Raw genomic sequence first — 22,903 nt, forward strand, 5'->3', positions numbered from 1 at the left:
GAGATGTGCACCTCCAGTTCCTAGAGTAGTAGAGACCTACACCAGGATCGGCCAAGTTGGAGATGGGAGCTAATACACCGACTCAGTTCGGCAGCCCAACCTCTTCACTGCAGCCTCTGACCGCTGAGCGCCTGCCTCAGGGGGGCAGCTGCACCTGGAAACATGCATACTGTGAACCTGGGGCAGGAGAGGCTGCCCCCAGGCCTGGCCGTTGTGGAGATGGGAGCAAACTTATAGTCTCACCTGAGGCAGTCCGCTCCCCGAGACGTCCCTTTACCCCTAACTCAACTCATCAGCCTCCCAGGACCCTGCTTAAAAGGAGAATTAAATGCCGCACATCTGCGGTAGCAGAGGCCGCCCCGAGGCCAGGGGAGATGTAGATGGGAGTAAAATGACCAACTCTCCGAGGGATCCCTCTTTAATGCTGTGTCGCCTCAGCCCCTGCTGACGTCCTCTTCAGCTGACCCCACCACGCCAGCTCCCGGGAGCAGGCTGACTTCAAAGGCTTGAGTCCGTCGAACTTGGGGCAGTAGAGGGCTCCCCCAGGCAAGGCAGCTAGGGACATGGCAGAAAATCCTCTGGCTCACCAGGGGCACACTATTCCCCTGTCGCCACCCCCGATCAAGGTCCCCAGACGGCAACCAGCCTATAGTGTGTCTGTCTGTCCGAGTGCCTGACAGACTGACTGTCTTTTGGAGTATGGGAGAAGCTAGTCTATGTGTGAGTCTGTCTGTATATCCACGGACGTGGAGCCGAATAGTATTTCTCTATTTGCCTGCTTATCTATGTTTCTTAAAATGTATGTGTGTATGTATGTATGTATGTATGTATGTATGTATGTATGTATGTATATATATGTGTATCTATATGTATATATATATCCGTCTAGGAGAAGCATAGCAGTAGGCTAGCGTGTCGTTTATTTGTCTGTCAGTTGTAAGAGGAGAAGGTTAGTGTATCTAAATTTCTATCTACTTATTGGAGGAAGAGGAAGAGGATAGTGTATGTGTGTGTGTGTGTGCGCGTGCATGCGGATCTGTCTATCTCTGTATCTGTATCTAAAGGGGGAGGAGGCTATTGTATCTGTCTATCAGTCTATGTATGCATGTAATGGAGGAGGAATAGGCTAGGATGTCTGTCTGTCTGTCTATCTATGAGATATAAATATATGTATAAATCTAATCGAGAACAAGTGGAGGCTAGGGTATCTGTCTCTCTGTGTGTCAGAGTAGGAGAAGACTAGTGTGTCTGTGTCTCTGTCTGTCTGAGAGTTATCTCTAACTATAACTAATGGAGAAGATGGATAATTCCCTTGTGTCTAGCTATCTGTTTCTCTAACAGTAGAAGGTTGAGTCTAGTGTGTGTATCCGTCAATCTCACTCTGTATCTATCTAATGGAGGAGGAGTTTACTGTGTTTATGAACATTCCTAATTGAGGAACAGGAAGAGGCTAGAATGTGTGTGTGTGTCTGTGTGTGTGTGTCTGTGTGTGTGAGTGTGTTTGTGTGTGCCTGTCTATGTATATAACTGTGTACCTATCTAATGGATTAGGAGCAGGTGGTTAGTATATATGGCTGATTCTAAATGGAGGAAGAGGCAAGTCGGTCTGTCTGTCTATATATTTGTGTGTCTGTCTGTGTGTCTGTCTAATGGAGGAAGCCTCCCAGGACTCGAACGACCTGGAGGGATGCCAATGACCACCCTGAGGCAGAAGAGAGTGCCCCAGAGCAGGCTGAGGGTTCCACAGGGTGGAAATTCACAGGCTTGCCTGGGTAGCACTCGCCCCCCGCATCTGCCTTCTCTGAAGCCGCCACCGCCCCGCCCCGCCCCGCCCTCTGTCCACAACTCGCCCGCCTCCCCAGAGCAGGCCTACAAGGAGACGTGCATGTCTTGTACCTAGAATAGCAGAGACCGATCGCAGGACCGACCAAGTGGGAGATGGGAGCAAATACAAGGGCTCGGTGGGGCAGCCCCGCCTCATCACTGCAGCCCATGACGGCACCACGCCAACATTCGTGGCGAAGGCTGACCCGCAAACATGCATACTGTCAACCTGGGGCAGGAGAGTCCGCCCCCAGGCCAGGCCGTTGTGGAGATGGGGGCAAAGTGATCTGCTCAGCAGAGGCAGTCCGCTCCCCGCGAAGTCCCTGTCCCCTGAACTCACGTCGCCTGCCTCCAAGGACCTTACCGAGAAGGAGAATTAAATCCCTCACATCTGGTGTAGCACAGGCCGCCCCAAAGCCAAGACAAGGATAGATGATAAGAGAATGACTACCTACCCGGGGCAGTCCCCTTTAACCGCAGTGCCGCCTCCGCCTCCACCCCCTAACTCTTCTCCTGACAGCCCCACACCCCCTAAACCGAGCAGGCTGAATTCAAAGGCATGAGACCTGTGAAACTTTGGGAGCGGAAGCCACCCATAACCCAGGCCACTAGGGAAATTGGGGAAAATCCTCTGGCTCTCGAGGGGCACCCGAGTCCTCAGTCACCGCCGCCGACCTCGTCCCCAGACCGTACCCCACCTCTAGTGTAACTATCTGTCTGACTGCCTGCCTGACACCTTATCTACTGGAGGAGGCGTAGGCTACACTATGTTGGTGTCTGTCCTTTTACCTAATGGAGGAGAAGACGACAAGTATGTCTCTATCTTTGCCTGCCTGTCAATCTATCTATGTATCTATCCATCTATACAACTATGTATCTATCTATCTATCTATCTATCTATCTATCTATCTATCTATCTAACTCTCTATCTTTCTATTTATCTATCAATCTATCACCATTTCAATGTAGTATACGCATACAAGCAGGCTACTCTGCCTTTTTTATCTGTCGCTCTGTCGGTTGGGAGAGGGCTTTAGTGTGTCTATCTACCGAACTTTTTAATTGAGGAGTAGGAGAAGGCTAGCGTGTGTGTTTGTGTATGTGTGTGTGTGTGTGTGTGTGTCTGTGTCTGTGTTTCTCTCTGTCTGTCTATGTATGTAACTATCTACCTATATAATCGATCAGGAGGAGTAATTTAGGATATATATCTATTTCTAAATGGAGGAAGATGGTAGTGTTTCTGTGTATTTATTGGTGTCTCTATCATTCTAATGGAGGAAGCGTCACAGTATTCGACCGACCTGGAGGAATGCCACTTGCCACCCTGAGGCAGCACAGGGTGCCCCTGAGCACGCTGCGGGGGCCGCATGGTGGAAAATCACAGGCTTACCTGGCCACCAAGAGCTCCCAGATTTCGCCTTCCCTATAGCCGCCCCCGGGGTGCCCCCACACCGCCACATGATTACACCGCGCCCGCCTCCCGGGAGTAGTCCTACACGGAGATGTGCATCTCCAGTTCCTAGAGTAGTAGAGACTGACACCAGGATCGGCCAAGTTGGAGATGGGAGCAAATACACCGGCTCAGTTGGGCAGCCCCACCTCCGCACTGCAGCCTCTGACCACAGAGCGTCTTCCTCAGGGGGGCAGCTGCACCTGGAAACATGCATACTGTGAACCTGGGGCAGGAGAGGCTGCCCCCAGGCCTGGCCGTTGTGGGGATGGGAGCAAACTTATCGTCTCACTTGAGGCAGTCCGCTCCCCGAGATGTCCCTTTACCCCAAACTCACCTCGCCAGCCTCCAAGGACCCTGCTGACAAGGAGAATTAAATGCCGCACATCTGCGGTAGCAGAGGCCGCCCCGAGGCCAGGGGAGGTGTAGATGGGAGGAAAATGACCAACTCTCCGAGGGATCCCTCTTTAATGCTGTGCCACCTCAGCCCCTGCCGACATCCTCTTCAGCTGACCCCACCACGCCAGCTCCCAGGGCAGGCTGACTTTAAAGGATTGAGTCCGTCGAACTTGGGGAAGTAGAGGGCTCCCCCAGGCAAGGCAGCTAGGGACATGTCACAAAATCCTCTGGCTCGCCAGGGGCACACTACTCCCCTGTCGCCACCCCCGATCCACGTCCCCAGACCGCACCCAGCCTATAGTGTGTCTGTCTGTCTGAGTGACTGACTGACTGACTGTCTATTGGAGGATGGGAAAGCTACTCTATGTGTGAGTCTGTCTCTTTATCCACAGAGGTGGAGCCAACTAGTATGTCTCTATTTGCCTGCCTATCTATGATTCTTTATATGTATGTATGTATGTATGTGTGTATGTATGTATGTATGTTTGTATGTATGTATGTATGTACGTATATATGTATCAATCTATCTATTTATCCATCTAGGAGAAGCATAGCAGTACGCTAGCGTGTCGTTTATTTGCCTGTCACTTGTAAGAGAAGAAGGTTAGTGTGTCTATATTTCTATCTACCTATTGGAGGAAGAGGAGGAGGCTAGAGTGTGTGTGAGTTTGTGCGCGCGTGCATGCGGATTTTTCTATGTATGTATCTGTATCTAAAGCAGGAGGAGGCTAATGTATCTGTCTATCAGTCTATGTATGCATGTAATGGAGGAGGAATAGGCTAGGATGTCTGTCTGTCTATCTATCTATGAGATATAAATATATGTACCTATATCTAATCGAGAACAAGTGGAGGCTAGGGTATCTGTCTCTCTGTGTGTCAGAGTAGGAGAAGACTAGTGTGTCTGTGTCTCTGTGTGTCTGAGAGTTATCTCTAACTGTAACTAATAGAGAAGGTGGAAAATTCCCATGTGTCTTGCTATCTGTCTTTTTCTCTAACAGGAGAAGGTAGAGGCTAGTGTGTGTATCCATCAATCACACTCTGTATCCAACTAACGGAGGAGGAGTTTACTGTGTATATGAACCTGCCTAATTGAGGAGCAGGAGGAGGCTAAAATGTGTGTGTGTGTGTGTGTGTATGTGAGTGTGTCTGTGTGTGCCTGTCTATGTTTTTATCTGTGTACCAATCTAATGGATGTGGAGCAGGGGGTTAGGATATATGGCTGTTTCAAATGGAGGAAGAGGCTAGTCGGTCTGTCTGTCTATTTATTTGTGTGTCTGTCTGTGAGTCTGTCTAATGGAGGAAGCCTCCCAGGACTCGACCGACCTGGAGGGATGCCAATGACCACCGTGAGGCAGTAGAGAGCGCCCCAGAGCAGGCTGAGGGGGCCACAGGGTGGAAATGCACAGGCTTGCCTGGGTAGCCCTCGCCCCCCGCATCCGCCTTTTCTGAAGCCGCCACCGCCCCTCCCCGCCCCGCCCCGCCCTCTGTCCACAATTCGCCCGCATCCCCGGAGCAGGCCTACACGGAGATGTGCATGTCTTGTACCTAGAATAGCAGAGACCGACCCCAGGACCGGCCAAGTGGGAGATGGAGCAAATACAAGGGCTCGGTGGGGCAGCCCCGCCTCATCACTGCAGCCCATGACGGAACCATGCCAACCTTCGTGGCGCAGGTTGACCAGGAAATATGCATACTGTCAACCTGGGGCAGGAGAGGCCGCCCCCAGGCCAGGCCGTTGTGGAGATGGGGGCAAAGTGATCTACTCTGCAGAGGCAGTGCGCTCCCCACGAAGTCCCTGTCCCCTGAACTAACGTCGCCTGCCTCCAAGGACCTTACTGAGAAGGAGAATTAAATCCCTCACATCTGGGGTAGCAGAGGCTGCCCCGAAGCCAGGACAAGGGTAGATGTTATTAGAATGACTACCTACCCGGGGCAGCCCCCTTTAACCACAGTGCCGCCTCTGCCTCCACCCCCGAATCTTCCCCTGACCGCCCCACACCCGCACCCCAGAGCAGGCTGTATTCAAAGGCATGAGTCCTGTGAACCTGGGGAAGCGGAGGCCGCCACCAAGCCAGGACTCTAGGGAAATTGGGGAAAATCCTCTGGTTCTCCAGGAGTACCCGAGTCCTCGGTCGCCGGCGCCGACCACGTCCCTATCCCGCACCACGCCTCTAGAGTGTCTATCTGTCTGACTGCCTGATTGACTGCTTATCTACTGGAGGATATGGAGGCTACTCTATGTTGGTGTATGTCCTTTTACCTAACGGAGGAGAAGACGACAATTATGTCTCTATCTTTGCCTGCCTGTGAATCAATCTATGTATCTATCCATCTATCCAACTATCTATCTATCTATCAATCTATCTATCTATCTATCTATCTATCAATCTATTTATCTATCAATATGTCTCCCTTTCAATGTAGTATACGCATACAAGCAGGCTACTCTGCCTTTTTTATCTGTCTCACTGTCGATTGGAAGAGGGCTTTAGTGTGTCTATCTACTGAACTTTTTAATTGAGGAGTAGGAGAAGGCTAGCGTGTGTGTTTGTGTATGTGTGTGTGTGTGTGTGTGTGTCTGTCTTTCTGTCTGTCTGTCTATGTATGTAATTATCTACCTATCTAATCGATGAGGAGGAGTCATTTAGGATATATGTCTATTTCTAAATGGAGGAAGATGGTAGTGTTTCTGTGTATTTATTGGTATCTCTATCTTTCTAATGGAAGAAGCGTCCCAGTATTCGACCGACCTTGAGGAATGCCAGTTGCCACCCTGAGGCAGCACAGGGTGCCCCAGAGCAGGCTGAGCGGGACGCAGGGTGGAAATTCACAGGCTTACCTGGCCACCAAGTGCTCCCAGCTTTCGCCTTCCCTGTAGCCGCCCCCGCCGCGCCCCCACCCAGCCACCTGACCACCCCGAGCCCGCCTCCCGGGAGTAGTCCTACACGGAGATGTGCAACTCCTGTTCCTAGAGTAGTAGAGACCGACACCAGGATCGGCCAAGTTGGAGATGGGAGCAAATAAACCGGCTCGGTTGGGCAGGCCCGCCTCCTCACTGCAGCCAATGACCGCAGAGCGCCTGCCTCAGGGGGGCAGCTGCACCAGGAAACATGCATACTGTGAACCTGGGGCAGGAGAGGCTGCCCCCAGGCCTGGCCGTTTTGGAGATGGGAGCAAACTTATCGTCTCACCCGAGGCAGTCGGCTCCCCGAGACGTCCCTTTACCCGAACTCATCTCACCAGCCTCCCAGGACCCTGCTTAAAAGGAGAATTAAATGCCGCACATCTGCGGTAGCAGAGGCCGCCCCGAGGCCAGGGGAGGGGTAGATGGGAGGAAAATGACCAACTCTACGAGGGATCCCTCTTTAATGCTGTGCCGCCTCAGCCCCTGCCGACGTCCTCTTCAGCTGACCCCACCACGCCAGCTCCCAGGGCAGGCTGAATTTAAAGGATTGAGTCCGTCGAACTTGGGGGAGTAGAGGGCTCCCCCAGGCAAGGCAGCTAGGGACATGGCAGAAAATCCTCTGGCTCACCAGGGGCACTCTTTCCCTTTCGCCACCCCCGATCCACGTCCCCAGACCGCACCAAGCCTATAGTGTGTCTGTCTGTCTGAGTGCATAACTTGCTGACTGTCTATTGGAGTCTGGGAGAAGTTAGTATATGTGTGAGTCAGTCTGTATATCCACGGAGGTGGAGCCGACTAGTATATCTCTATTTGCCTGCCTATCTATGTTTCCTTAAATGTATGTATGTATGTATGTATGTATGTATCTATATATGTATCTATATATGTATCTATTTGTCCGTCTAGGAGAAGCATAGCAGTAGGCTAGCGTGTCGTTTGTTTGTCTGTCAGTTGAAAGAGGAGAAGTTAGTGTGTCTAAATTTCTATCTAACTATTGGGGGAAGAGGGGGAGTCTAGTGTGTGTGTGTGTGTGTCTGTGTGTGTGTTCGAGCGTGCATGCGGATCTGTCTATATCTGTATCTGTGTCTAAAGGGGGAGGAAGCTAATGTATCTGTCTATCAGTCTATGTATGCATGTAATTGAGGAGGAATAGGCTAGGATGTCTGTCTGTCTGTCTATCTATGAGATATAAATATATGTACCTATATCTAATCGAGAACAAGTGGAGGCTAGGGTATCTGTCTCTCTGTGTGTCAGAGTAGGAGAAGACTAGTGTGTCTGTTTCTCTGTGTGTCTGAGAGTTATCTCTAACTATAACTAATGGAGAAGATGGATAATTCCCTTGTGTCTAGCTATCTGTTTCTCTAACAGGAGAAGGTAGAGGCTAGTGTGTGTATCCGTCAATCTCACTCTGTATCTATCTAATTGAGGAGGAGTTTAGTGTTTTTATGAACCTGCCTAATTGAGGAGCAGGAGGAGGCTAAAATGTGTGTGTGTGTGTGTGTGTGTGTGTCTGTGTGTGTGTGAGTGTGTCTGTGTTTGCCTGTCTATGTATATATCTGTGTACCTATCTAATGGATTAGGAGCAGGTGGTTAGGATATATGGCTGTTTCTAAATGGAGGAAGAGGCTAGTCGGTCTGTCTGTCTATTTATTTGTGTGTCTGTCTGTGTGTCTGTCTAATGGAGGAAGCCTCCCAGGACTCGACCGACCTGGAGGGATGCCAATGAACACCCTGAGGCAGCAGAGAGCGCCCCAGAGCAGGCTGAGGGTTCCACAGGGTGGAAATTCACAGGCTTGCCTGGGTAGCACTCGCCCCCCGCATCCGCCTTCTCTGAAGCCGCCACAGCCCCGCCCCACCCCGCCCTCTGACCACACCGTGCCCGCCTCCCCGGAGCAGGCCTACAGGGAAATGTGCGTGTCTTGTACCTAGAATAGCAGAGACCGACCCCAGGACCGGCCAATTGGGAGATGGGAGCAAATACAAGGGCTCAGTGGGGCAGCCCCGCCTCATCACTGCAGCCCATGACAGCACCACGACCCCCTTCGAGGCGAAGGTTGACCCGCAAACATGCATACTGTCAACCTGGGGCAGGAGAGGCCGCCCCCAGGCCAGGCCGTTGTGGAGATGGGGGCAAAGTGATCTGCTCAGCAGAGGCAGTCCACTCCCTGCGAAGTCCCTGTCCCCTGAACTCACGTCGCCTGCCTCCAAGGACCTTACCGAGAAGGAGAATTAAATCCCTCACATCTGGTGTAGCACAGGCCGCCCTGAAGCCAAGACATGGGTAGAGGTTAGGAGAATGACTACCTACCCGGGGTAGCCCCCTTTAACCGCAGTGCCGCCTCCACCTCCACCCCCTAACTCTTCTCCTGACAGTCCCACGCCCGCTAACCAGAGCAGGCTGAATTCAAAGGCATGAGACCTGCGAACCTGTGGGAGCGGAGGCCACCCCCAAACCAGGCCGCTAGGGAAACTGGGGAAAAACCTCTGGCTCTCCAGAGGCACCCGAGTCCTCGGTCTCCGCCGCCGACCTCGTCCGCAGACCGTACCCCACCTCTAGTGTGTCTATCTGTCTGACTGCCTGCCTGACTGCTTATCTACTGGAGGAGGTGTAGGCTAATCTATGTTGGTGTCTGTCCTTTTACCTAATGTAGGAGAAGACGACAAGTATGTCTCTATCTTTCCCTGCCTGTCAATCAATCTATGTATCTATCCATCTATCCATCTATCTATCTATCTATCTATCTATCTATCTATCTATCTATCTATTTATCTATCAATCTATCTCCCTTTCAATGTAGTATACACATACAAGCAGGCTACTCTGACTATTTATCTGTCCCTCTGTCGGTTGGAATAGGGCTTTAGTGTGTCTATCTGCCGAACTTTTTAATTGAGGAGTAGGAGAAGGCTAGCGTGTGTGTTTGTGTATGTGTGTGTGTGTGTGTGTGTGTGTCTGTATATGTAATGGAGGAGGAGGCGACTAGTATGCTTCTCTGTTTGCCTGCGTATCTATCTATCTGTCTGTCTATCAAATATCCATCTATCTATCTATCTATCCATCTATCTATCTATCTATCTATCTATCTATGTATCTATTTATCTTTCTATCTTTCTGTCTTTCTATCTATTTATCTATCTATCTCCCTTTCAAAATATTATACGCATACAAGTGGCTACTGTGCCTTTTTTATCTGTCTCTCTGTCGGTTGAAAGAGGGGTTTTGTGTGTCTATCTACCGAAATTTTTAATTGAGGAGTAGGAGAATGCTAGCGTGTGTGTTTGTGTATGTGTGTGTGTGTGTGTGTGTCTGTCTGTCTTTCTGTCTTTCTGTCTGTCTGTCTATGTATGTAACTATCTAATCGATGAGGAGGAGTAATTTAGGATATATGTGTATTTCTAAATGGAGGAAGATGGTAGTGTTTCTGTGTATTTATTGGTGTCTCTATCGTTCTAATGGAGGAAGCGTCCCAGTATTCGACCGACCTGGAGGAATGCCAGTTGCCACCCTGAGGCAGCACAGGGTGCCCCAGAGAAAGCTTAAGGGCCAGCAGGGTGGATATTCACAGGCTTACCTGGCCACCAAGAGCTCCCAGGTTTTGCCTTCCCTTTAGCCGCTACTGCCGCGCCCCCGCCCTCCCCCTGAACACGCGCCCGCCTCCCGGGAGTAGTCCTACACGGAGATGTGCACCTCCTGTTCCTAGAGTAGTAGAGACCGACACCAGGATCGGCCAAGTTGGAGATGGGAGCAAATACAGCAGGCCCGCCTCCTCACTGCAGCCTCTGACCACAGAGCGCCTGCCTCACGGTGGCAGCTGCACCTGGAAACATGCATACTGTGAACCTGGGGCAGGAGAGGCTGCTCCCAGGCCTGGCCATTGTGGAGATGGTAGCAAACTTATCGTCTCACCCGAGGCAGTCTGCTCCCCAAGACGTCCCTTTACCCCGAACTCTCCTCGCGAGCCTCCCAGGACCCTGCTGACAAGGAGAATTAAATGCCGCACATCTGCGGTAGCAGAGGCCGCCCCGAGGCCAGGGGAGGGGTAGATGGGAGGAAAATGACCAACTCTCCAAGGGATCCCTCTTTAATGCTGTGCCGCCTCAGCCCCTGCCGACGTCCTCTTCAGCTGACCCCACCATGCCAGCTCCCAGGAGCAGGCTGACTTCTAAAGGCGTGAGTCCTTCGAAGTTGTGTGAGTAGAGGGCGCCCCCAGGCAAGGCAGCTAGGGACATGGCAGGAAATCCTCTGGCTCGCCAGGGGCACACTATTCCCCTGTCGCCACCCCCGATCCACATCCCAATACCGCACCCAGCCTATAGTGTGTCTGTCTGTCTGAGTGCCTGATTGAGTGACTGTCTATTGGAGTATGGGAGAAGCTAGTCTATGTGTGAGTCTGTCTGTTTATCCACGGAGGTGGAGCTGACTAGTATATCTCTATTTCCCTGCCTATCTATGTTTCTTTATTTGTATGTATGTATGTATATATGTATTTATATATGTATGTATGTATATATATGTATGTATCTATATATGTATCTATCTATGTATGTATTTATCCGTCTAGGAGAAGCATAATAGTAGGCTAGTGTGTCGTTTATTTGTCTGTCAGTTGTAAGAGGAGAAGGTTAGTGTGTCTATATTTCTATCTACCTATTGGAGGAAGAGGAGGAGGCTAGTGTGTGTGTGTGTGTGTGTGCGCGCGCGTGCATGAGGATCTGTCTATCTATATATCTGTATCTAAAGGGGGAGGAGGCTAATGTATCTGTCTATCAGTCTATGTATGCATGTAATGGAGGAGGAGTAGGCTAGGATTTCTGTTTGTCTGTCTATCGATGAGTTATAAATATATGTACCTATATCTAATCAAGAAGAAGGAGTAGGCTAGGGTATCTGTCTCTCTGTGTGTCAGAGTAGGAGAAGACTAGTGTGTCTGTGTCTCTGTGTGTCTGAGAGATATCTCTATCTATAACTAATGGAGAAGATGGAGGATTCCCATGTGTGTAGCTATCTGTCTGTTTCTCTAATAGGAGAAAGTAGAGGCTCGTGTGTGTATCCGTCAATCTCACTTTCTATCTATCTAATGGAGGAGGAAATTACTGTGTCTATGAACCTGCGTAATTGAGGAGCTGGAGGAGGCAAGTGTGTGTGTCTGTGCGTGTTTGTGTGTGTGTGTGTGTGTGTGTTTGTGTGTGTGTGTGTGTGTGTGTCTGACTATGTATTTATCTCTCTACCTATCTAATGGATGAGGAGCAGGAGTTTAGGATATATGGCTGTTTCTAAATGCAGGAAGAGAATAGTCAGTTTGTCTGTCTATTAATTTTTCTGTCTGTCTGCCTGCCTAATGGCAGAAGCCACCCTTGACTTGAACGTCCTGGAGGGATGCCAATTGCCAACCTGTGGAAGCAGAGAGCGCCCCCACAGCATTCTTTGGGGGACACTGGTTGGAAATCCACAGTCTTGCCTGGGCAGCCTGCACCCCCATCTTCTGCCCCTCCCCCACCCAGCCCCCTGACCAGCCCGCACCTGCCTCCCAGGAGCCGGCAAACACAGATGACTGAACCTCTTGTACCTAGGGTACCAGTGACCGACTCCAGAACCGGCCAAGGAGTAGATGGGAGCCTATACACGGGCTCAGTGTGGTAGTCCTGCCTCCTCACTGCAGCCTCTGACCACATCACGCCCACCACTGGGGGGCATTCTCACCTGGAAAGATGCATACTGTGAACCTGGGGCAGGAGAGGCTGCCCCCAGGCCAGATCATTGTGGAGATGGGAGCAAAATGATCACCTCACCGGGGCAGACACCTTGCTTCCTGTGCTACTGGCTGTTTTTGTTGTAGCATATTATTAATAGTTTCTATGGGTCAAGAATCCAGGCATTACGTACTTCAGTCCTGCTTCAGGGTTTGTCATGAGGTTGTAACTAAGGCGTCATTCAGGGCTAGGGTCTTTTGTGAACACTCAACTTGGGACGTTTACACCTCCAAGCTTACATCATCGTTGACAGAGTTTAGTTCCTTTAGGTCTGTTGGACTGAAGGCCAAAAACGGCTTCTCGCTTTGTGAAAGTGTGCAAGTGAAGAATGCATTAGAATGTCTAATAGTAAGATGGAATACACAGTTTTACGATATACAATCATAAAAGTGATAACCTCTCACTATTGCCATAGTCTATGGATTAGGTCCCACCCACACTCATAAAGTCAAGGCGTTACACAAATTCATGAATGTCAAAAGGCAAGAGTAATTGGTGGTTATTTTTAAACTTGTAACTACTACAGCCCTTTCCACCTGTGTGTCTCCCACATCTGGGTTAGGAGCTACCTTTCTATGCATTAAACTCACCCAGTTATTGGGTATATCAATCATATTATAATTATACATATTTTTTCCCTGCTAGCATATAAACTCCATGAGGACAGAAATAGCCTATCTCTGTTATTTCTTTATGTTACTTCATGTAAAGTAAACTTTTATTGACTGTTTATTTGTTCCTTTGAATAGGAATCATTTATCTCTATTTTCAGTGCTTAGTACATTAGCTGTTACACTGTAGACATTCAACACAGGTTTGTCAAAAGACTGCTTAGATGAAAAATGTTATTATTGAGATAGTTCAGAAGAATTTTATTCAGAAAAAAAGAATTTCACTGTAAATTTAACATTCAGAGTCACTCCTTAAAATAGCAGTAACCAGGGTTACAAATATCCACATATAAAGATAATAGCACAGACAGCATTAGACTGCAGGGGCAGAAAGGGATTTCCCAAAGAACAAGAGCTATTCTGTGAATCACATGTCTCCTGCTTCTCTGATACAGCTGCACATACTCTGGATTATGGCGAGGGAAGTTGTACACCTCAAACCACAGGCTTAACTTCTCAGTATACACCAAGGCCACGCAGCCATGCCCTGTGAAGCAAAAACAAACGCCATTGCTGGCATTCTGCTCTCCATTCCCTCCCATTTACCAGGCAGGTTGCATTGGCTGCAGCTTGGGCACCGCCACTTCTGGAGTGGTTATGGTCCCTTGTCCCTGAAAACTGAAGATGGTACTTTCCTATAGAAATAATACTATACACTTGACTGGCTTCCTGGGCCAGCCTACAGTATAGATCTAACTCAATAAATATCCATATTACCTTTTTTGCATTCAAAGTTCTAGAATTCAACATTAGGCAAATTTATCTGAACTACCATATTCTGTCTACATTATAGGTTAAATAGACTAGGTTGGAGCCTGAGCAATAATTGTAAACCTCCGTCTAAAACATGGTTCTCTCTGATATTCATTAATTAATTCATTAATTTAATGAATTTTTATGAGGACATTCCCATGCACAGCTAGAGCATCATCACTGTGCGGTTGTTAGAGCCCCAGGTAGATGGCAGCACCAGAATGAGACACACTTATACAAACTGATAATTACAATTTAATGTAGAGTTTGTGTGAGAGGAGAGGTGAGCATGCAGTGCTCTGGGGGCTCTGGGGCACCAAAGAGGGAGTCTGACTAATGGAGACTTGACCATATCTTGAAGAATTAAGGAAGAATTTATCCTAAATAGAAGGGTGTGCGCTGCATTTTAAGTCAGAGGAATGCCACATGCAAAAGCCACAAAGTTCTGAAAGGCATGGTGTTATTTAAAAATGACCAGAAGAAATCCAGTCGTGATAGATAATGAGAAATGATGGGAGATGCAGAAAACAGTTGTCAGAGCCTTGACTGAAAAGGTTCTATGATCAAGAGTGAAAATATTTCAAGAAGGGCTTCAGTGAAGTTTATGCGGAAGAGTGACTGGGTATGATTTGTTTTGTAGGAACTTTGGGAGCAGAAATATCCATTAGAAATCTCCTGAAAATGTCCAAATGTGAAACAATGATAGTCTTATTTTGGCAATGGCAGCAGCAGAGTTGAAAAGGAGGATGTTCATGCAAGAGACAGTCCTGAAGTAGACATATCAGAATCTGATGGCCAACTAGGGAGGCAGCGGCAGAGGACAGGAAGGATAACAGTGTTGGAAGAAATGGGGAAGAAGAGTAGAGGATACTGCAGAGATTTGTGTTCGAGGAGCTTAGGAAATGTGCTCACGAAATATGAGACAATGAGCTGAATTGGAGTGATAGATAACGAATAGGTATTGCTTGGAGTGGAATTACAGGTTTAAAACTTAGGAACCTACATGATTTTCTGAAAATCTCTTCCAAGTTTCAGTATCTCCTTTTACTTGTTTCATATCTTGGGGCCCAAAGGAGTGACTGATTTTCATTTTATTCTCAAATGTGCCTTCTGGACAATAGACACCAACTCAATTCAGTGTTCCTTTGGAATCTAAGCGAGGCAGAATGACCATCCCTGCCTTGGGCCCCCACTCTACTCCCTGAAGACAGTTTTATTTGTGTTTGTTTTAATGAAAAGTTGTGAAGACCTGGATCTTATATGATGTATGATTTTGGCACCCAAAATAAATGGATAAATGAATGAATAAGCTGGGTTCTGGTTCAAGATGGTGGTATAGGAAAACCTTGAACTAACCTCCTCCCAGAGACATACACAATTACACCTACATAAAGAATAATTCTTTCTGAGGATTACCTGAGGGCTGATTGAAAAGCTTCTGCACAAGGAAAGATAGAGGGACAACACAGAGATGGGTAGGAGAGAAAGAGACATGGTATCAATGGGAACCCCACCCTGAGGCTGCAACTTGTAGTGGGAAGGGATATCACTGAGGGGCCAGCATGCGGACGCATCCATCATGAGAAATTGTGGAAAAAACAGTCATTTAAAGGGCACCTAGACTATGTGTGAAGGAAATCCATTTACTAGCCCTAGAATATCTGCCAAACAGGCAGGGAGCTGCTAGAAGTCTCTTTGGGCTTGGAGGTGCTCAGGAGTACTATGTTTTGCATTCTTCCAAAACCTTGATCGTGCCAGGGGGAGCATGGTCCAGGCAGTCTAGCCAGCTTGCCAAGGTTACCGCAGAGTGCCCCAGGACCCTAGCACACACCAGGTACAGCCATTCCCCCAAGGCAGCCCTGGTACAACATGCCCTTGTCTCCCCTGCCCATACCCATTCCAAAACCATCTGTCTCACCAAGGCTGCCCCATCACAGCACACCCCAGGACCCCAGGTCCAGATCTTTTATAACTCAAGACATTCCACCAAGGCAGCCCTGTTGCAGTATGCCTGGGACCTCTGTACAGGTTTGCACACACTCCATCTCCAGCCAGCCAAAGCTGCCCAGAACATACAGTCTACACCAGGAATGTGCCTACATATACAATGCCATGCTTTCAAAACCAGGCGAAGTAACTATTTTGCCTAATTCATAGAAACAAACACAGAAAGTCAAACAAAATGAGGAGAGAGAGGAATATGTTCTGGGAAAAGAACAAGCTAAAACCCCAGAAAAACCCTGATGAAATGGAGATAAGCAATTTACCTGATAAAGAGTTTAAAATAATGTTCATAAAAATGCTCACCAAACTTGGGAGAATGAAGGAGAAAAGATCTTCAACAGAGTTAGAAAATAGAAAAAAGAACCAATCAGACCTGAAGAATATACTAACTGAAATTAAAAACTTACTATAGAGAATCAACAGCAGAAGAGATGACACGGAAGAGCAGATCAGAGAGCTGGAAGATGGGAGACAATTTTAAAAGATAAGAATAGTTTAAGGGACTTCTGGGCCAACAATAAGTATACTAACATTCTCATTATAGGGGTCCCAGAAAAAGAAGAGAGAGAAATGGATAGAAAACTTATTTGAAGAATAATTACTGAAAATTTTCCTAACCTGGGGAAGGAGACAGATTTTCAGGTCAGAAGTTCAGAGTCTCAAATAAAATGAATTAAAAGGGATCACCACCAAGGCATATAATAAAAATGGCAAAAGTTAAAGAGAGAATTTTAAAGGCAGCAAGAGAAAAGCAGAGAGTCACATATAGGGGGCCCCCATTAAGTTAGCATCTAATTTTTTAGCAGAACATTTGCAGGACAGAAGGGAGTGACATGGTGTGTTTAAAGTGCTGAAGGGAAAACACAGTCAAGAATACTCTACCAGGTAAGACTGTCATTCAGAACTGAAGGAGAGAGAGAGCACTTCCCAGACAAGCAAAAAGTAGAGGAGTTCATCACCACTAAAGCAGCCTCATAAGAAAAGTTAAAGGATCTTAAGTGGAAAAGAAAAGGCCATAACTAGAAATAAGAAAATAAATGGAAAAAAAAAAAAACAAACACTCACTGGTAAAGGCAAATATATAGCAAAGGCAGTGATCACAACGTTCAGCATGAAGACTAAAAGACAAAAGCAATATAATCACTGATACCTACAATAAGCAGCTAAGGGATGCACAAAATAAAAGATGTAAAATATAACATCAAGAACATAAGATCTGGGGAAGGAGGTAAAAATGTAGTACTTTTAGAAGGCATTTGACTTAAGTGACCATCAGCTTATTAAATTAAGTGCTATATGAATAGGTTGATATTCACAGACCTCATGGTAACCACAAACTAAAATGCACAATAGATACATGACAAATAACACTAAAGGGATTTGTCAAACCATAAGGGAAGAGATTAAGAAAAAAGAGAGTGGACCCAAATAAAATCAGAAGTGAAAGAGAACTTACAACTGAGCACAGAAATGCAAACAATCATAGGAAACTACTGTGAACAATTATACACCAACTTTTCCGAAGAAGACATACTGATGGCCAGTAGGCACATGAAAAGATGCTCAATATCACTTCAACAGGGAAATGCAAATCAAAACCATAATGAGATGCTACCTTACATTTGTCAGACTGGCTTGTATCAAAAAAAAAAAAAAAAACAAGAAATAACAGGTATTAGTGTGGATGTGGTGAAAAGGGAACCCTTGTGCACGGTTGGTGGGAAGATAAATTGGTATAGCCCCTACGGAAAATCATATGGAGGTTCCTCAAAAAATTAAAAGTGGGACTACCATACATTCAGCAATTTCACTCCCGGGTTTTTATCCAGAAGGAACAGAAACACTAACTTGAAAAGATACATCCAGTTCATTGTTCATTGCAGCATTATTTACAATAGCCAAGATATGGAAGCAGCCCAAGTGCTCATTGATAGATGAGTAAAGAAGATGTGGTGTATAAATATACAATAGACTATTACTCAGCTCTAAAAAGAATGAAGTCTTGCCTTGGCAACTTCATGGATGAACCTGGAGGATATTATGCTAAGTGAAATAAGCCAGACAAAGACAAAAATACTTTATGATTTCACTCATATGTGAAATCTAAATAACAAATGAACAAATATGACAAAACAGAAACAGATTCATAGACTCAGAGAAAAAACTGGTGATTGCTAGAGGGTGGGGCATGGGGTGGATGAAATCGATGAAAAGGATTAAGAGGTACAAATTTTCAGTTATAAAATAAGTCAACAGGATATAATACACAGCACAGAGAGTATAGCCAGTAATATTGTACTAATTTTGTACGGTGACCAATGGTAACTACACTTACTGCTGTGATCATTCCATAATGATCCAGTCACTGTGTTGTGCCTTGATACTTATATATATTGTAAGTCAATTATACTTCAGTTAACAAAAAAGAAGAAATAAACTGCAGTGTTTGCCATCATTCCTAGTCTTTTAATTCAGTATCAGTAAGGAATAAACTGGAGAAGTAGAAACAGTAGCAATATCGATGTATTTTTTGTTTTTATATTACAAATCAAAGGCTTACTTACAGGGAGTTAGCTTGTGGGGCTGGATAAGCAGTTCCTGCCAGGCCGTCTCTGCTCCTGGTGCTGGCCTGACGTTCAGAGAGTGGGCAGTTGGGAAGCGACAGTCACCAAGCAGACTAGAATCACATGAGGATGCGCTGGAACCTCATAAGGATGGATGGAAATCCATGTTCGTTCTTGCTGCTTCTGACTTGGTGATGTGGGTAATCTGCAGAAGCTGAGACCCTTTGTCACAGAGCCAAAAACATACACCTGACCCAGGCACTGCTTCATACAAGTGTGGTCCGTTCCCAGACTGGCTTTGAAAGCTTTTTTAAATACAACTTGGACATCATGTTCTACGGTTTTTGTTACTTTCACACAAGCTAGAGAAGCAGCCCCATGTCCTTCAATCACACTAACTTGGTTCTTTCCTAATCTTGGGTAAGCCTCAGAAAGCTTAGCTCTGTCACTGACAGGACATCACTGCGGCAGCTGTGCTCCTGAGCATTTATGCCGCCCAGACTGCACTGGCTCTTCACTGCTCACTTCCCACTTGTTTATTACTTCACACTGATGACTTGCAACTGTGTCTTTTCTGAGCCTTTTTCATACTTCTCAAGCTCTCAAATTTAGCCTCAATCTTCTAACATGGGCTATAACCTTATCTATTCTATCTCAGAGAATATAAGAAATAAAATCATGTGAAGTTCCTGGATTTCTTTTCCTTCTCTGTGGCCTCAGAGAAGAAGTATCTGAATCCTCTCCTAGGCAAGTTACTTTCCTAAAACTGGTGATAGGACTTCACTACCTCAACAATCTCTTCTTTCTTTTGAATCTTTTCTCTCTTCCCCTCCACTAAACTTATATACATGTTCACATCATCCATTTCCTTAAAAATGTATCTTGAGTCCCACCCCTATTCCTTTTTTAAACGAGCTTCCACCACAACCACTCTATGAAAAGTCCTAAAAACAAATAACCTCCTAACTGGTAAATGTAACAGCCTCTTTCCTGTTGTCATTCTCCCTGGCCTTTCTGCAACCTGTGGCCAAGTTTCCATCTTAACGCTGTCATCTTCGATCACTCCCCAGTCTCCTTTGTCATCACCTTTCCTGGCTCCTAAATGTAGGATTCTCTCAAGATGATCAATATTCTTTCCTTGGCCTACTTACCCTAAGCTATTCCTTTTGTGATCCCTTAAGAATTCAAAGGGTTCCTTTATGTGAATAATTGTCCAACAAAGATATAATTCAAGCCACATATGTGACTTTAATCTTCCTAGTAGCCACCACAGAAAAAGTAAAAGAAACATTAATTTATCATACTTTAATTGAATATACCCATGATACATTTTAACATGTAATCAATTAAAAATTACTAATGAAATATTTTACATCCTTTATTTGTAACATGTCTGTCAATATCCATTGTATACTTTACACTTAGAGCACATCTCAGCTGGTAGTAGTCTTATTTCAAGCACTCACTAGTCTCATGAAGCTAGTAGCCACTGTCTTGGGCATTCCAACTCTGGAATCTACAAACCTGTCCTGAATTCTGAGTTCCACAGCTGGAATCCAACTGCTACTAAGATCTAACATTCATCCTCTTGTATAATCTGTCACTCATAGTGGTAGCAATTATCTGTAAAAATATGAGACAAAGATTTTACCCCATTACTCACATATCTTTATGGCTTTCTACTTGCCGAATGAAAGGCAGCATGATGAGCATAAATCTTGGAGTCACAGATAATTAGACAGATAATTGAATCCAGGCTTCATGGCTAATTTGTATGCAATTTGGGACAAGTTACTTAACCTTCGTGAGAGTCTGTTTTCTCATCTAAAATGGGGAACACAGTCTTTCCTTCTGGGTTTGTTATAGGAAGACGATGCTATTATTTCTTGCACAGTGCATGACCCATAGTAATGTCACAATAAATGGTAACTGCCTAACCCCACCTCCCAATCAGCACAGGAACGTTTTTTTCTGTAAATTCTATTCCTTTCGGTTCACCTCAGCATGATTACATGCAGCAAAGGAGAACCTGCTGGTAGGCAGGCAGGCAGTTTCATCCTAATGCAGTTATGAATACTAGGACTTTTTCTTTTTCATCCAGTTGTAGCTTCTATTCCTTTCCCTTTGGAAAGGATGTCTTTCTCTCTTCTACACAAATGCCTTCAATTACTTAGTATGGAAGTAATCCTAGACAACTTACTTTCCTGAGCATCAGATTCCTCATCTGAAAAAAAGAACCAGTAGTATTATTTCCTAGGATTTATGCAGGAGTTAGAGCAGACGACTTACTTAAAGTGTCTCCAGCGCACAGAAAGCACTGCTTTATCAATGGTGCAGTCAGTATAGTATCGTTACTGTTGTGCTGTTATTTTACCTCCCTAACATCTCTGTTTTCCTAGATATGCATTCTTTGCCTCTTTATTTGTTCTTAATAGACTTCGGTCTATTTTACCTTAAATTATAGATCTGAACACAGTACCAACCATGGTCCTACCAATGTAAAACACCATGGGACTGTTTCACTTATTGGTCTGGATATTTTACTTTTCTTTCAACATAAATGTTACCCATTCTTAGTGTCTTTAACACACCATTGGATCATACTACCCCAAATAATTCCCTAGGTTCTTTTCTTCCTTTCTTTGAAAAGCCCGAAATTTTATTTGTATTAAAAAAGAAGAAAAAATGCTCCAAACCCGAGATGGAGGTGGGGGTGTCGCTGGAGGTCAGAAGGACAGGGAGAAAGCTTGGTAGCCTACGTTGGTGAAGACATCCACCCTGCAGCTGTTGCCTGTGGCTGACAGGACCTTGCACTTGGGCTGATGCTTAATGGCTGAGGCTGAGTCTTAGCAGCCCTGGGGAGGAGCCAGGCACCCGGGCCTTGAGCTCCTCACTTAGCTGCCACTGGCTGACGCAGTGACCCTGGCAGCTGATAGAATCAGATCCTGGTAGAAGGTGACGTGCTTCTGTGGTGCCTGCATAGGGAAGATGGTGGTGGGTGTGGAGGATCGGAGGTGCCAGAGGGTGAGCGCTGGGGCACCTACACCGACCATCCAGTCTGAGTCAGTTGCCAAACATCAAATCCAGCACCCACTGTGGGGCCTCGAGCACGCCTCGTGCTTGTAGACCTCGGTAGTCTGGACCTCCTTGGCCGGGCGGAGGTCCCAAAGCCACACAGCCCCATCCTCGTCACCTGACAGCACCTCGGGGCTCCGCTCCAGCAGTGCCAGGCAGTGGATGTAGTCGGTGTGGCCCCGGAGGGCCCGCCTGAAGGTCCCCATCTCAAGGTCCATCGAATGCAGCTGACAGTCTCCCCCAGCCAGGAAGAGGGATTTCTCCTTGGAGAGGAGAAGCAAAGCACTGACCTCAGGTACTTCCAGGCTGGTCCTGTGTGGGGGCTGACGTAAGGAACAACAGCTCCTTACAGCCCTTCTCGAGGATCTCTGCCCAAAGCCAGGCTTTCGCCTCCCCATCCCCAGCACCGAGCAGATGTTGATCAGTGCAGACCATGCTGTAGACAGGCCCATCGTGGGCTTGGAAGGTCACCACGGGCTTCTTACTTTCCTCTCTGGCCTTGGAGCTCAAAGCAGCAGACAAGCTAAAGACGGCTATCTGCCTGTAAGTGTTGCCAGCTGCCAGGAACAGGGTGAGACTCTCTGGGAGAAAATGGTCCTGTGCAGCCCGGGCAGAGCCGTAAACGTTTCCGCCTGAGCCGGAGGCCCCGCGTGCGGCACCGCTCGCTCCACCTCCAGAACTAAAAGTCCCAGAGCGCCCGCGGGCCAGGCAGCCCCACGGGTCCGCCAGCGCCAAAGGGCGTCTCCCCTTAGCGGCGCCCCGCCTCCCAGCACCGCCGATGCGCACCCAGAGCCCCAGGAGCGGAGGACCCCGCCAAGAGGAACCCAACACTGGGCGGCGCCCACCGCGGCCGCGCTGCCCCCGACCCCCACCGCCACCCCCACCCCACTGGGCGGAGCTGCCTTCCAGCCGCGTGCCATCCGTCTTCCGTGCCCGCGCTCCGAGGGGTTCTTCATGTAAACAATTTTACACCTGTCTTTTCTCATATATCCTTTTGGTTTCATTTTAAGCTAAAAGTAAGACTTTTAATTTATCTGCATTAAATTGTATTTTTCTGAGTGGGCTTTTTGTTTTAGCCTGTTTAGAACTTTAAGAATCTTTAACCTGTTATCCAACAAATTATATTTTAATCATAAGTTTAGGTCATTTGCACATTTGACAAGTCCCTTTTCTAAATCTTCAGTCACACCATGATTGTTGACTAGGATGTAGATGAGAATTAACATTTCAACATTGTATTTATAATCCATCAGAGGAAATGAAGCCCTAACATACGGCGCCAATGGTGAGGCTCCAGGGCAAGGGATTGAATTTGGGTATGATTCCTCCATTATAACCTTTAACAACCAGTATTCAGGTAAACTCCTAAATCCTTTGATTTGCCTTGATTTTAGAAATTACTCTCAAATGTTTTCTCATTCTTACCTACACAAAATGTATGCAACACATCAGGCCTTGCAGGTTTAGGGTTGTAGCTGAGAGGAGCAATAGAAGACACTAA

General features: G+C 46.8%; 1 pseudogene; it reads right to left on the reverse strand.

The window, feature by feature from the left end:
- Positions 1-21,053: 21,053 nt before the first annotated feature.
- LOC141579486 (THO complex subunit 6 pseudogene) lies at positions 21,054-22,358 on the reverse strand (annotated as a pseudogene).
- Between the last annotated feature and the right edge of the window lie 545 nt (positions 22,359-22,903).

Source organism: Camelus bactrianus, chromosome 12 (genome assembly GCF_048773025.1).
Source record: "Camelus bactrianus isolate YW-2024 breed Bactrian camel chromosome 12, ASM4877302v1, whole genome shotgun sequence".
NCBI classification, from domain to species: domain Eukaryota; kingdom Metazoa; phylum Chordata; class Mammalia; order Artiodactyla; family Camelidae; genus Camelus; species Camelus bactrianus.